Source organism: Cyanistes caeruleus, chromosome 5 (assembly GCF_971803275.1).
Source record: "Cyanistes caeruleus chromosome 5, bCyaCae1.hap1.1, whole genome shotgun sequence".
Classification (NCBI taxonomy): domain Eukaryota; kingdom Metazoa; phylum Chordata; class Aves; order Passeriformes; family Paridae; genus Cyanistes; species Cyanistes caeruleus.
The window spans coordinates 7,906,130-7,918,478 of NC_141705.1; positions in this window are offsets into that span (position 1 = coordinate 7,906,130).

A 12,349-nucleotide genomic window follows, 5' to 3' on the forward strand; every position below is an offset into this window, starting at 1 on the left:
TCAGTGCTTGTGGCAGGATCCTGGTTTTCTGTGGAAAACATGAAAGATGTTTGGTCCTTTCTCTGCTCACCTTTTTGTTACAACTATTAATTATAGCACTCAGGCAGCAAAGGCAGAAGAACACAATCTCTAGACACACCTTTCCCTTAAAAAAACAGCTTAAGAATATTTTCATCAAAAAATAAAGACCATTAAAGTAACTAAAGTCTTTCAGAAGATTGGGTTTGAATTTTCTTCTCAGAATAGGAACTTAAACTCCTCTTTAACTTCATTTTAGGTCCCTGAGTGCAATTCTGGGTGCTGCCCAAAATGAACAAGTGGTAGGGAGTAGGGATGTAACCTACAAATAAAATGAGCACATCATTAACTTTTTATCATCATTGTTATTTTTATTAGTCAATGTTTTGTTCCCCAGAAGCTGGGGCATTTGTAAAGACAAAGACACAAACAGCTTGTAAGTCAGGCTATAAATATGAGGCACTGGAAAACTGGGCTAGTGCCCAGATAGATTATTATTTTTTAGAAGAAATTTATTTCTATTTCTCCCTTTCAACCAAAAAGGTGTGTCAGTGCTTAGTTACAGGAAAAAAAAAATCTTTCTCCTTATCTTTTTTTCTGCAAATATATTTTTTTTCCTGAGTTCCTTCCATCTTTGGATATGGCATGCACATCCCACAACACAGATACAATTTCAAAGCAATGGTAATGGATATTAACGTTAAAATGCTGATTTCCCAGTTGCCTTGTTGAAACAAAGACTGAGCTGCAGCACACATGCCAATAAAATCCCACTTAACATATAGTGGTAGGTGAAAATATGATAGAGGTTCCTTTCCCTGCCAGCTTTGTAATTTCTGTCCAAGGAAACTCAAGTGAGATGCAGTTCTCCTACAGATGCTGATTAATTCTTAGGTCCATTTAGAGCGTGCTATTGCATGAAAACAGAAGAACCTGTGGGAGTTGGTATTTCCTTGATTTTTTTTTTCTCCTGGACCTGCACTGAACACATATTGAGTGCATGAAAATGCCACTTCAGGAGTGAATAAAAGGAAAAAGCTGCTACATTTCTGGAAAAGAGCCTGCGTCAGAGTTTACCTACTTTGCATTAAGGATGGTGACACAAACAGAGGGGCCTTGTGCTCCTGTCAGGGTGCCCTATGGCCAGTGACAGAAACATGGGCAGTTCTAAATTAAAAGAACATTTCTGTATTAATTTATCACTCTGGTATACACAGGGCTAAGTATTTTCCAGAAGCCGCTACTGACCCTCAGAGAGTGACGGAGCTTAAACCGTTGTGAAAGAAATACAGTTGCTTTCCTGATGTGATGCATTTGGCCTCATGAAAGGGCATTTTGTTTAGGTAGTGCACAGAAATCTTAGAAAGTGCCTACGGACACAGACACGGTCCCTGGGGCAAAGCAGCAAACCTGAGCAGAGAAAGCATCATAAATCATGGGGCTTAATGTGCAGCTCATAAATCCTGTGTTTGTAGGGAGCTCTGATAAGGCAGGAAGATGTCAGAGCACTTTTACTCCACATAATATAGCATGTGGCATTTACATCCACACAGCAGTGAAATGAGCTGAGATTTGCATCTCATTTTTCACTCCCCTATGCTATGGGTGGGGCAGATTCTGATCATGACTACAGGGGGTGCAAATAAGAGAAAGGCCCCTGGTTTCACAAGAGCGACTCCAAATGTAAATCCTCATATCTGGGATGGGGTATAGAGTCTGAATTATGTTCATTTACATGAGATAATCATATCAGCCTGTGAATCTGTAAGTCAAACATCTGTGCTTGTTACTCACAGTAATTTGTATGTATACATATGAATGCTTATTTGATATTTGCATATCATATATTTGCATATTTTGAAGGCAAAATGTGAGACACACCAACCAACTTTCACATGCCTTGGTCTGTCTGAGTGGATACTAAATGATGGCTGGTTGCTGCTTAGATAACAAGTCTGATAGCCAAAGAAACCCAGGTTTTCCCAAGCAGTCTGTGCATAACTCCTCAGAACTTAGGTGCCCTTCCTAATGGCAATGTTTGCAATACCTGTGGGGTGTGCATCTTTCAGTTAAAGTGAACATCCTACCCTAATATTTTAAATAAATCTTCCTAAATATCTTCTTTCCCTCAAAGTTTTAACCTGTAGAGAAAGGAATGAAAGACCATTATTATTGTATTTTCTGCAACCCAAGGAAAATTATAATGAAAAATTTCTCTGTTCAAGGCAAGGTGCATCCATGGGATCCACTGAAAGGAAAGGATGTTGCATTGTGTTCTCCTTAAGTCACAACCCCCCAGGTTTTTCTTGACTCCCAGCATTCCTGATGGTGATTTGGAGTGCTCTGTGATCTTTATCAGCCCTGTGGATGCCACAGAATCACAGAATGTTTTGGGTTGGAAGGGACCTAAAAGACCATCTAGTTCCAGTCTAGATGTTCTGTTCCTGGGCAGGGACACCACCCCCTAGATTAGGTCACTCAGAGCCCCATCCAACCTTGAACTCTTACAGGGAAGGGACATGCACAAAAATGTGAGAAAATCCATGTATCCCTCAGACTTACTCTGTACTTACATCAATGTAAGTCATTAGATTTTGACCCCAGGGACTGGTTGTGGGAAACATAATCTAGCTGGAATCATGCAGGCCAGACAAGTAATCAAATATCCTACCTTCTTCATTCTTTCTTCCTCCTTGGACATAGGCAGACTTATTAAATAATCCCTCTATATTAAATTTCTCTTTCATTTTGTGGACATCATATGAATAGCTGTGCTTTCAGGACATAACTGGAAGAGTGGCTATGAAGCTGATTAATTTTCCTTATCCATTTTAATGTGATAACCACAAAAAGCAGTAGATGCTTTCTATTTTGCCAGTACAATAAGCAGTAGCATATGTTTACTGCACAATAATTTATTCTAACAGAGGAAGATGATATTTCCCTAATGATGCATATTTCTGAGAAAAAATAAAGTGTCTCTCCCTTTAAATCTTTTCCTTTTCTCATCTCTTTTGGATGAGAAGTTTTTGCTGTCTTTTATCTGTCTCAGATGGATCCAACAAAGTTACTATAAAGGCTCCAACTCTCTGTGTTCTCAATGAGCCCAGCAATGACCTCTTCTCCTTGTAGCATCCAGTGTTTCACTTGCACTTTTTATTTATCTCCTGCAGCAAGCTGTTATGTAAAGTTTTGTGGTTTGAGTGGGGGCCTTGATCTACAGAGCTGGTTGCCTTTAAAGACAACTCACCCCAAAGTGTGGCTCTAGCTGCCACACAGTACTCCACACAGAAGTGGAAGCTACATCACAAATCTGCAAATGTATGTTTTGTATTGCTTCTTTCCTGTGTCTGGAAGCTTTTTTCCTAATTTTGAAATGGGTGGTGTTTTGTTGTTGTTTTAAGAAGAAACAAATCCTTGAATCCCTGGGCTCTCACTTGGTCCTGGTTTCTGAATGGTCCTGACAAAATCAGATAGAAAACCTCTTTGATCTCATATTCTTCATTTGAAAAGGAAGGATGCTTATTAGCAAATTGTCTGAACGCTAAAGTTCTGACCAAATTCTTGAAACATTGTAGCAAATACTTGTACTAGAAGAATGCCACTCCTGGAAAAACACTCAGTGGCAGTTTGTAGGGAACAGATGTCAGCTGTGCTTTGGTGAGCTGAGCCTCAGCCTGGAATATTATTTCCTCATGAAATCAAATATACTACAAATGAAAAGAAACCTGTAAACAGCCAAAACCTGAGGGCACTCTGCACCCCTCATCTAGGGAGAAGCCTCTTCTCCTCGAGTGGAAGAGTTATTTGCATCTCTGTGTCAAGTTTTTCATCCTGAGAACTAGAGCCACCAAAGGAAGGACATGGACACAGTGGTGAGGCTGCAGATACAGAGAGCCAATCTCTGTCTCATGTCACTGTTTTTTATTATTAACTCACTGAGGGGTTGCTGTACCTGCTGCCTGCTCTGCTCTGCAAGGCTGCCCATTGCTGCCTGCTGGCCCCCAACACTGCTGCTGTCTCATTTTCTCTAGGAATCACCCACTAACACCCCTCTCCTCCATACAGGAGATCATGACCAGGTTGCTCCACTCCACAGCATGCACAAGGTATCCAAAGCATCCATCCCACTTCCTTTTTCTCCCCTTCTTGTTCCAAACACTGGGAACCATGCCTTAACTTAAGCGTAGTTTCTGGCCCGGGTTCTTCACATTGTTGCAGTAATAAACTTTAAATCTCTCTGTGCTATTGTCTTTTTTTTTTAGGAGAAATGCTTCTTCAACACAATAAAACAACATCTGTGAAATAGATTTCAGTCTTCTCCAGGGTCTCTTTCATTTCTTCCCACTGTTCTCCATTACTGTGTTCTTTCTTTTGGACTCACCTCCTCCTGGGAATCATTTAGAGATAGAGAGGCATCTCCTTTCTCTTCCACAAGCTCTTAAAAGTTTAAATCATTATTTGTTGCTGGGAAACAATATTTGTTTTCTTTGTCCAGTGAGGGGCCAGTACCTGGTTCAGGCTGCTGGCATCTCAGAGTGTTAGGAGTCATTGTGAAGGCCTTTTTGGTAATGCTGGGTACAGAATGCAGCAGCCCCACTGTATGCTGGGGACAAGGCTGGTTTCACTGGTGCCCTCTGCTCAAGGTGGGGGGTCAGGAAATGCATCACACAGGCCAGAGCTGTCCTTAAGCTTGAAAAGACACCAGGGAAATGTCAAGAAATGTAATGGGAGGGAGAATGACCCACTGGAGAGCTCACAGTGCTTATCTGAAGGAGGGAGGGAGCCTTATGTGGAGCCTTTGTGACTCTTCCAGGCTGCTGGCACTGACTGACTCCTGGTCTATACAGCCCAGTGCAAACCTCTATGATGGGACCTGGATCCCACCTGGAGTTCTGAGTAGCTGCATTTTGTGTATCAGGCCTTATTTATTTGGGGCATTTCATTCTCTTTCTCTCCCCTTGCTTGCAGAGGTGCTAAGTATTAAAATAACAGCGAGGAAGGGGAGCATTCACGTCTTGGCATTTCTCAGTGAAAGTCTGCCAGACATTTAATAAACTGTTTTATGTTGAAAACATTTGAAGAATGACTCTGCAAACAGTGATAATACTTACTCGTTAAGCTTTCAAACAGCCTGGCCTGACAGCCTTAACCTTTGCACCGTGCAAGTGAAAACATAAGGCACAAGTAAAACCCCTTCCTGCAGTAACTCCAGTGGGCTGAGTAGTGGATTACACCAGGTATGAATTTACCCCCTGGCATTTGGTTCATTTCTAACAGCAAGTCATCATGGCTTGGTTTGAACCCCAGTACCTGATATAAGACTCCCAATAGAGTTAATTACTCAGCTCTTTACAATAATCCATCGCCCAGTCAACCCACAAAACATTTCGTCACAGTAGCAGCCTGAATGTTCAGTTAAGGGACCAATTAATCAAGCTGGCATTAAAAAAAGTTATAAAACCACATTTTATAATAGTGTAAAACATCAGTGTATTAATATGAGTTGCATTTGGCATACACAGACATGCACACACAGTATCTATACAGCTTGATTTATTACATTTAAAACTGAATGGCTTTGGAAATCAATTTTATTAGCCTTCATTATTTTAAAGCATAAAATAAAATGAAGGCATTACTTAATAATGGCTTTTAAATGCCAGATAAAGATGCCCAAAGGGGAAATATAGAAACCCTAGTGCATTGTATATTGTTCTCTTTCTTTTTTTTCATGGACTAGCTCAGTGATTTGGAAAAAGAAATTATGTGAGTTAAGGACTGTGTAAAGAGATGAAGTTGTAGGTATTGCCATTTGTCCAGTGTGTGTGGGAATGAATGGAAGTGATTCCTTTTTCCCCAGCATGCTTTCGATCAGAAAACATAAATAGTTGTCATCTGTCTCATTTCCCGACAGCACTCACAACTAAAAGAGAAACTGAATGAGAGGTTGTCTTTTAAGAGACAAGAGCAAATCCCTTCTTTATTTGCAGCTGTTTTTCTATCCAGAGTTATACTGGGAGGAGGGGGAACAGAGGGTGGAATGGATAGATTAGAAATTAATGGAACAGAGATAAAAGTGTTGCGCCACTGAGAAACTCTGCCACAAGCCTTTCCCAGAGGCAGGTAATGAGATCCCTCTCCACCTGTGCAGGGGGGAGGCCAAAAGCAGAGATTTGCTGGCAGTTTGTGAGGTGGGCAGCATTTCACTTCCAAGGAGCTGATGCACAGGAGCAGCTACCAGTGGAGGTCACCATGTCTGGACCAGTGTGTGGCACTCACAGAAAGGTCTGGTCCTGCCAGTGAGCATGGCCTGGGGGCTGAGGTGCCAAGGTGGCTGCTGGTCACACTCTGCAGCTCCTGCCTTTGTCCTCTGCCAGTGCTGGCTTCCTCCACTGGAGGTGAGGAATTTGCTGTGGCTGGGAACTGCTCATTAGTAGAGATGTTAGACTGGGGAAGGACTTTCCCCAGAAAGGTTCACTGAATTTTTCTGGGTTATTAATTAGGAACAAAAAGAAGCAAAACATTTTCAATTATTAAAACTAAACATACACACACACAGATATAAATATATGTGTATATATATTTGCCTAGGAAAACATCATTATATATGCTTCCAGAGGAAAGTTTTAACCACTCACAGGTCTTAAGGAACCCCTACTTTTGAGATCTGCAGCACATAACTTGCAAGCAGCGCTGAGGTGGTTTGGCTCAGGTGCGAGCTCAGAGACAGTGTAAGACAGCTTGACAGGTGCTGACAGAGACATTGCAGCCAAAGGCAGGTATACAGCCATGAAAAAGTGGTGGTTATGGATTTGCTGGTGAAACTCACAATATCAATGTCCTACTAAGAACTCTCAATGTTTGAAGTACCTTAAAAGGCAGAAGTGGGGAGTTCTCTGGTAGATCTGCTGGAGGTTTTTTTTTCAAAAGCAGCATTTGAAGAGGCTCACCTGCTTTTGCCTCAGCAAGCTCCAAGGGCTGAGCTCTGCAGGAGAGTCTGGACTTTTGGTCAAGAACAGTGCCCACTTTATTCTGTCTATTGAATTCTGGTGGACTTACTAATGATTGCAACAAGGAACATGGCAGGGCTGTGGGTGCTGACAAACAGGACCTCGGTGAAACCCAAACTCTGCCTTCCCCAAGTGTGTACAGAAGGCAGCTTCCCTGTGTACACTGTGATTTAACCCTGAGAAAGATCTGCTGCCTTCAGTTCCTCTAAGCTTCCTTCCTTTTGCCTCAGGTCCAACTTCTCAAACTGTGTATTTTTAATTTTTTTTTGGTGGGGGGAGGGAAGAGAGGGCTCTCTCTTCTAGAAAAAATTCTTTGATTTTTTTTGTTCAGTGGGTTTTTTAATTTGTTTTTTGGGTTTTGTTTTGTTTTTTAAATTTTTTGAGAAGTCATTATCACAGGATCTCATCTGGACTTTCTTGTGCTAAGACATTAATCTGCATTGCATGTTTCAGAGCAAACAGTGCTGGAGTGAGTGTAAGCTCTCCCCATCCATACTTAACTCACTTAGCTCCTCTCAGCAAACAGAGATGACATTTTTGTTCACAGTAGGCACAAAAGAAGTAGAGAGGCTCATTCTGGGAGGGTTTTTGTGTTTTCAAAATTCCCCTACTATTTTATAAAATGATGACAAGAAGACAAGTCCAGCTGGGCTTCAAATACCAATCAACATGGTTGTTAGCTAAGGGGCATCATCAGTCTCTCTGGGATGGGGTCAGAGGACAAAGTGATTTAGGGGAAATTGAAGCAAATAAACATTCCAGCTAGGATTTATTAAAATTATCCCTCCTTTACTTTAATTGTGTTGTTTAATTTTCATCCTAGCTCTCTTCCCATTATTTGTAGCTGCTACCTACTATGCTGACTGGTGCTGCTCAAGCTCCCATGATAGCTGGGCAAAGCCATCTGACATTATAACAGGTCTGATGGCTTCACTTCACAGTGCTGGGAACTGCCTTACCAGGCCACTCCAGGTGTGGCTCTGGTGGTATCCCCTTACCCTAAGGAGGCACTCTTTTCCAGCTAAAGTGACTCCTCTCCAAGGAAAAGGCTCTTGGTGTTCCTCAGCTGGGAAAGGGTCTCTTGGCTCCAGGAACAGTGCAGGGCCATGAGGAGACACAAAGCTGACTGGGAAGGAAAGGGAAAGGGCAAGTCTGATGTCTGTGGGCAGTCACTCCTTCTCCCAAGTAGCATCCCATCCCTCCCACAAGAACAGAAGTATCAGGCTCAGCTCTGCAAGTCTCCTATTCCTTTTTTATCCTTTTCTCTTTCTCATCTTCTTTTGAAAGGATCACAGGAAAGGATCCTGGCATCCATGATTTGACAACATTCAGCTTTGCATATACATCTGAGAAATCTTCTGGATGTCCTGCAGAACACAGGATATTTGGGCTTACTGGGAGTGGCCCTGGGATCTCAGCCTCCCACTTGTTTAGCCTTGACTTGTCTTCTGCACCTGCTCTGCAAGCACAACCAAAGCTGCCAAAGCTGGTCTTTGATAATCCTGTTGGCAGCAAAGGCCATGGAAAACTTGTCTAAGCACAGGTGATGGCCATGTGTGGCTGAGTGCAAGCAGAATAAAGTGTTCCTGGGATTGCAGGTGGCTCTGCACAAGCTGTTTGGCCTCCAGCTCCCTTGGAAAAAATCCTTGTCTTCTCTGAGGGCTCTGCTCAGCCTGTATAACCCCAAAGAGCTGAAATTTATTCCTCCTGAATCCTCCAAAATCTCGAGCCCATGAAATGAGCTGAAATTAGACTCTGGCTGCAAAACACAGTGCCGGACATGAATTCTCTTAAAGTTTGGTGTATTCAATGCTGGGAATTTGCTTCCACCCACGCCAGAGGTAAAGGGATTAGCTGTGAAGCCCTGATCCCACTCCCTAACCTTCCCAGAGCTCAGGGCAGCCTGGGCTCCTGGTCTGAGCTTCAGACCTCTGCAGCTGAAAGTGTTTAAATAGGAATGTCCATCACCCAGTGTGAATAAAAGCGAAAGTGGCTCTTTCAAAAGAGAGCGATGACTTGATCAAAATGCTGCTTTGTCATATCTGTTTCATAAAAATTTGCCCCCTCCAGGCCAATCCAGCTTGATGTCAATGGTGAACGCCAACCACAGCCTTGTCTTGGTGAGAGCCACACAAAGCCTTAATTTCACAGCCTTCAAACAGCAGTGAAAAATCACCAGGAACTTTCTCCTCGGATCTGGGATCTCCCTAGCAACCGCAGGCCAAGCATACTGTAATTCAATTTATGCCTTGAACTCCTTCAGGAGCCTCTTCTTTAAAATCTGTCACAGTCAACGTGCCTTGGGAAACTATTATAAGCGCCTGAACCTTTGACCAGCAGAGAAAGTAAAGCGTTAGTATAAATCTCGTAAGCATGTTTGGTGTGTTTTTATGTTGGGCGTATGGTACATTTAACATTCATCCCACAGCCTCCACCTCCTTTCTGCTTGGGAAATGCACCCTGCATCTGTCATACTGTCTGTGCTGAGACCGGGCCGGCCATCCCTGAAAGGAGGTGCGGGGGAAATGCCTCCGCTCGGCCAGAAGAATTGCTTTATGTGGAAATGCACTGACATGGCCCTCGGCTCCTTGGGAGACGGGGGTGTCATGGGAAAGATAAGCAGGAGTGACCTGGCAGGTTTGTGAATGTCTCAATCGGGGACTGAAGTGGGTTTAACAAAAGAGTGAAAGCTTAGCAGGAAAACACAAATGATAATGAACTGCTCGCTGTGTTTAAATAGCCATCCCCAAATAGTTCTGCAGTGAACATTGTCAAGTTACTTGAGTCAAAGTGAGGTTTATAGGCCTGTAATTTTGGGGGTTATTTGTTCATGAGCCCTCTGTGAGCATCTTGAAAAAATTACTGCTTTCGCTGACAAATGCCATTTTTAAATTAACCATATGATACGATGTGTTATAAATAGGATCCTTTTCTCTCTGTTAGCTCTGTGTCTCAAATGTGGTCAAAAAGAGAAGGGATGAGCTTTTAATGAGTAATGCTTGACGGGAAACATGTTGGCATTGAAATCTAGGGGCAGATTTAGGCTAGCATGAGTTGGTGGGGGGTACACCCAAGGACAAGAGGGGATCTGCTCCCTTTGGGGTGCTGAGAGCCTCCATGCAGAGCACCTAACAGGAAACGACTGCTAAAAATAATTTTCAAGGAATTACTTGAACATATTCCATATTCCAACTCAGTCCAAGTAATTTATTCCAGGAGCCTTACCCCATCACCCTATATCAGCTGAGAATAGCAAGTCTGTATATTGAGAGGGTATTTTCCAGAAGGATCAAAATTAGACATCACTTTTCCACCCTCCTCTCTCACTTGGCTGTGGAACCACATCCTAAATAAAATGGCATAGCAGGGTAACTCCAGGATGCACCTAGGCAGTGGTTATTATGGATAGCTAGTCCAGGCTGAAACTGCTGCTTTCAGAGCATCAGGGAATGGCTCCTAAGGAAAATTCTGTGCTCAGCCCATGAAGCCTCTGCTCACAGCCGTGTTCGAGACATGGAGCAGCAGCCAGCAGTAAGTGGAGCACCTGTGTGAAACCCCACAACCCCTGAATGGGGCAGGCTTCATGCTCACTACAGGACTAGATTTGATCTCAGCAGTCTTTCCTCACATTTCTTAATACGACCATATTTATGTTTTCAGTCCTGCTGTTCACTTTGATCTCAGGGAAGCCTTGTAATGCAGGCTGGGGATGGTATTTGGCTGGACAGTAGCTCCATCTGCCCTTAGAGAAGAACAGCCTGGGGCTTTTTCCAACAGTTTGAGAAGTACTGAGATAAGGACAGTTAAAAATCAGCAAGGGTCTGAATCTTTGTAGCTGAGCAGAGACTTGGCATCATTTTATGGCTGGAAGCACCTACTCTGTCTTCAGTAAGGCTTACAGGGATTTGGCATTGCAAAGTGGCTGCTGAAAGGCAGACAGGGCCACGGAGAAATGGCCAGGCAACATGCAAAGTCATGGAGCTGGGCACTGCACTGGTAGTGCAGCAAAGCTGGGGCAAATGCCAGCAAATCTGAGGTGGGTTTTGCCTTTCTCCTGGTGTTTCTGCTTTTCCCACACAGTTCTGCTCATTGACCGTGTGGGTCTGAGTCACGGCCCTTGTCTGTGTTCCTGTGTGCACTGGCTGGTACAGGGAGGACTTAGGTGTAATAACACCCTGTCACTATTCATTACAAACACAACATTGCAGCTGGAAGACCCACAGGTTCCCACGAAAGTGAGGCTGTCTTTCATCTTGCTGTCTCTGCTTTAAATAATTCCTCACTGTTCAGGCAAACTGAGCAAACAGGTGGGGAAAAAGCCATGCATTACTAATTAACTAGAGATCATTGTTGTGCACCAAACAATATCAAAACTCATCCATTACAGTGGAGGGTGACTGTTTATAGAGGCATCGATGAGTAAAACATTAGCAGCATACCTTTAAGTGTTTTGTGTCCCTAGGAGAAGTTAAAGAAAATACTGGGATAGATTTCATTCCCAGAGTGGTGTAGAAGGGAGTTAGTACATCGTGGTTAAAGCTGGGCTCCCATTTGTTTAAGATAAGGCATGCAGGAGCAGCTGGTCTGCCAGGGTGACATCCCCATCCCACAGGTCACTGTCAGAGGCTCTGGTAGCCAGCACTGGGGATGTCTGGGTGCTTCAGACCAAAACCTGAAGCATTTGCAAGGGTAGGGAAGAAGATTGAAATAACTGCTTGCACCAATGGTATGTTGCTGGCTCTACATCAAGAGAAAAAAAAAATTAAATATCATTTATCTTTCTCTGGAGTGTTTACCAGCCAAGTTCTGAAAGAATTATCTTTTTTGCATCTCCTGTTCGCTTGACTGTATAAATACAATACCTGCTTGAGAAAGGAACAACAGTGCTCCTTTCAGCCTTGCAGGATTTCAATTCACAGTAAGTTTATCTGACATCTCTCATGATTACTGTGAACTTATCGCAGGCAGGAGAGAGGGGTGGAGAGAGGGCAGGATCGAAGCAGATAAGCACCAAACAAAAGATGTTTGTCTCTCTCTCTGGGTGCTGCCTTAAACCTGCCCAGTCTGTCGAGTACTGAAATACGAAGTAGCACGTGAATTTTGCAGCAGGGAGCAGGAGGAGAGCATGGAATATAAACTCATTTTAGACACCAAATATGTCTTACTGTTATTTTTGTTCTCTGACAAATTGTATGGCTAATTCCATCCAGTGGATTCAGTGGGGAATGTACAGTTAGCAGGTAAGAGCTTGCTTTAAAATGCAGTAAAAGATTCCCGGTGATTACAAGCGTGAGCCAGAGCAAAACTGATTCCATTTC